This window comes from Petaurus breviceps, unplaced genomic scaffold, assembly GCF_028583685.1.
Source record: "Petaurus breviceps papuanus isolate PSGF00001 unplaced genomic scaffold, PetGlider_PUasm1.0 37, whole genome shotgun sequence".
NCBI classification, from domain to species: Eukaryota; Metazoa; Chordata; class Mammalia; order Diprotodontia; family Petauridae; genus Petaurus; species Petaurus breviceps.
Genome location: NW_027186296.1, coordinates 46,756,904 through 46,761,184, shown reverse-complemented (window position 1 = coordinate 46,761,184; position 4,281 = coordinate 46,756,904). Strand labels below are relative to the sequence as shown.

Here is a 4,281-nt window from a genome sequence, read left to right as displayed (position 1 = left end):
CCTCATCTGTAAAATGAGGAAATTGGATTAGATGGTTCTTAAAATTCCCTTCCAGCCCAAACGTCACGATTCCCACTTCCTTCCTCTGCATCCTCTCCTTCCCTCCCACATAGAAGGACAATGGTTAATGGTTCTAGAGACATAGTCTTTTGAAATCCTTTTCCTTATTCTCATTGGTCAAAAAAGTTGGGCTTCAAAGAAGGGTTAGGGCAGAGGACTTTGAGAAGTCAGGAAGTGTTGTCCTGATCATCTCTGGCAGCTGTCTGGTGACATCTGTCATACTTTTCTCACCGTTGGCATGATCCTGAAAGCAATAAAATAGCAGCAGAGGGCGTTCCCAAAACAGGTGCAACTAGGTCCTTCCTGAGTTTCATGTTTGACCTGGCCTATTCAACCTCTGGATTTCATTATCTATGATATGTATCCTGCTTTGTTTTTAGAAATTGGGGAAATTTTTTCCTTCTATTAAATTGTACACACATTAGTGTTATTTTGACAATAACAGAAACCTCACATTTGTGTAGATTTTATATTTTTCAATCTTTTTCCATATTTCAGAGATAGCTAAGTGGTACAGGAGATAGATTACCGAACCTGGAGTCAAGAAGCTTCACATACTTATTAACTGGATGACCTTAGACAATTCATTTAACCTCTGTTTGCCTCAGTTTTCTCACCTGTAAAATGGAAATAATAATGGAACTACCTCCCAAGCTCATTGAGAGCATTAAATGAGATAATATTTATAAAGAGCTTTGGCATATAGTAGGCCTTTAATAAATGCTTGTTTCCTTCCTTCCTGCCTTCATTTGTTACCTCATTTGACCATTTATTCATCAATTCAAATCAAGGATTTATTAAGGGTCTACTATGTGCTAGGTATCCCCAGCTGTGCTAAGTGCTGGGGATAAAACAGAGGCAAAAGACAGCCCCTGCCCTCAAGCAGCTTACAATCTAACAGGTGAGAAAACACATGTACAAACAAGCTATATACAGGATAAATTGTATATAATCAACAAAAGGGGATTGACAACAGTTCCTTATAGAAAGGGAGATTTCAGCTAGGACTCAAAGGAAGCTAGGGAAGCCCAGAGGTGGAGATGAAAAGGGAGAACAGTCCAGGCCTGGGAAATGGCCATAGCAAATTCCTGGAACTGAGAGATGGAGTGTCTTGTTCATGGAAGAGCCAGGAGACCTGTCTCATTGGATCATAGGGTACATGGTGGGATCTAAAGTAAAAGAAGACTGGAAAGATCGGGTGTGATGGGCTTTGAATGTCAAATAGAGGATTTTATATTTGATCCTGGAGGTGATAGGAAGCTATCAGAGTTTATTGAGTAAAGGTTCTAACATTGTCAGACCTGTGTCAGACCCACTTTGACAGCTGAGTGGGCAGATAGACTGGAGTAGGGAGAGATTTGTGGCAGGGAGGACCAACCTATATATGACTATATTGTCATAGTGCAGATGTGAGGGGATGAGGGCTTGCACCAGGGTGGTGAGGATGTCAGAGGAGAGAAGAGGGAATTATATGAAAGTATAGAATCACTGTTTTTCATCTTCTGCTGTACTTGGAGGCTGACAGCTCAGGGTAGGAGTAGCTGCTGTCACCATGGCTCTCAGCGACGCCGACGTCCAAAAGCAGGCAGAAGAAGAGTTCAACATTGAGAAAGGTCGTCTTGTGCAAACACAGAGACTAAAGATAATGGAATATTATGAGAAGAAGGAGAAACAAATTGAGCAGCAAAAGAAAATTCAGATGTCCAACTTGATGAATCAGGCAAGGTTGAAAGTCCTCAGAGCCAGAGATGACCTTATCTCAGACTTATTAAATGAAGCAAAGCAGAGACTCTCCAAGGTAGTGAAAGATACGACCAGGTATCAGGTGCTTTTGGATGGTCTGGTCCTTCAGGGATTATACCAATTGCTTGAGCCACGAATGATTGTCCGTTGCAAGAAAGAGGATCTCCCTCTGGTCAAGGCTGCAGTGCAAAAAGCTATCCCTATGTACAAGATAGCGACTACAAAAGATGTTGATGTCCAAGTTGATCAGGAGGCATACTTGCCAGAGGAAATAGCTGGAGGTGTGGAGATTTATAACGGGGATCGTAAAATAAAAGTTTTTAATACCCTAGAAAGTAGGCTGGATCTCATAGCCCAGCAGATGATGCCAGAAGTCCGTGGAGCCTTGTTTGGTGCTAATGCCAACAGGAAATTTTTGGACTAAGCCTCTGAGGAGGTGGGATCCATTCCATATGCTGTATTGATGAGTTATGTGTGTCTAAAACTGAAGAAACAACTATCAATGTTCCTCCTTTCTGATGCTCTGACATTGTCCTTCGTTCTTCAGTGGAGTAGCCTTTGTGTAGAATGTCATCAGCCTAAGTGTTAACTTTGGGAGAGGATATGTGGACTTAAAACTGTCAAGAAACCTAGAGGTGACTAAGTTCTGATCTCTACGTTCTAGGGACAAGGGTATTACATATCAGTTGCATGGTTTTCACTGCGAATCCTTCTTCTATGATCTGTCTTAGATTGGAGTGAGCTGTGTATGTGAGGTATATTACAGCCTCTTTGTATTCTATTTCTGTAGGTTACTTTAATATGCATAAGAAGCATGCATTCACTCCAGCATTAATAGTTTTACCCCTGTTAACTATTTGGGCTTGGAGGCTTTCCTCAGTTATATCTGTGATTCAAAAACCCAAACTATGAACATGCTTTATTTATTAAAATAAAAATATGTGTATCAAAAAAAAAGTATAGAATCAATAGGACTCAGCAACAGATTGGGGAGGTGAGAGAGAGTGAGGGGTTAAGGATGATACCTAAGTGGTGAGCCTGAATGACTAAGAGAATGGAGGTGTCCTTGACAGTAATAGGAAAACTGGAAAGAGAAGAAGGTTTAGAGAAAGATAAGAGCTCAGATTTGGACATGTTGAGTCTAAGATATTGATAGTACGTTCAGTTCTAGATCTCTAATAGGCAGTTGGAGGTTAGGGGGAATATGTAGATCTTAGAAAAATCAACATAGAGATGATAAATGAATCCTTGGAATCTGATGAGATTACCAAGTGATACAGTATAGAGGGAGAAGAGGAGGGCCCAGGTCAAAGCCTTGGGGGAGGTATGACTTCAATATGTCCTCCCACCAAATGACCTCTATTTTTAAAGTGAAATATGAGACAAGGTTCTCAGCTGAGAGGATGGGGAAGAGGGAGCCTTTGGAGGTTTGAAGAGGGATGAAAAGGTTTGAATAGCTGCTATAATGAATAAAATGAATTTAATTTATTATTTAATTAATTTAATTAAATAAATAATGGGGATTAAGCACACATAAAAGGATTGCCTAGGCAAAGTGAAGACTTAGTCAAGATTATGCAACATAAATTAATAGAGAACCCAGTCAGCATGGGTTTCATGATTTTCTCCAGCTTCATTCATCAAATATTCATCAAGCACTTGTTATGAAATGAACTCTAATGGTAGAATTTCAGGTAGCATGGCAGACAGATAGGGGAGGGTCAGGACTTTCCTAAGTTCTCTCAAATTACACCACCTTAATTCAATTTAACAAACCTATATTAAGCATTACTATATGCAACACACTGTGCCAGGTGTGGGGGGAGATTTAAAAATTAAATAAAACATAGCCCCTGCCCTCATGGAGCTTTCAACCTATCTGCGACACAGGGAAAGAGAAATATACACAAACAACTCTAAGATAAAATAATACATTCTAAGTACATATGACCGAGAAAGGTATAAACAAAGTCTAATGTAGGGTCTAGGATGGGTGTAGGAGGTATTTAACTTGGGCAAAAACAACCAAGGAAAGTATTATGGCTGACCTTCTTAGTCATAAAAATCCAGGATCTACTCCAAGTATTGGGCCTAGCTTAGTCAATCAATTAATCAGAAAGCATTTATTAAGTCCCTGCTGTGTGCCAGGCAGTGGGAATACAAAAACAAAAGTAAAAACAGTCATACAAAGGTAGGAAAATAGATTTGGAACTAGATGTGATCTGTGCCTTCAAGGAGCACACAGCCTTCATATGTGTATATGTGTATGTATTTATATATATATATATATATATATATATGTATGTATATATATATACACATTGTTATAAAATATATACATAGGTAAAATAGACATAAGATTATTTTGAGATGATGTCACTAGCCACTGTGGGGATCAGGAAAGATCTCATATGCAAGCTGGAATTTGGACTCCAGGTGAGGAAGTTCCACCGTAGGCATGTATGGTGTATGAGGGGG

General features: G+C 39.6%; 1 pseudogene; it reads left to right on the top strand.

Annotated features, from left to right (window-relative positions):
- The first annotated feature begins 1,597 nt into the window (after nucleotides 1-1,597).
- On the top strand, nucleotides 1,598-2,760 carry LOC138169184 (V-type proton ATPase subunit E 1 pseudogene; annotated as a pseudogene).
- Nucleotides 2,761-4,281: the final 1,521 nt, after the last annotated feature.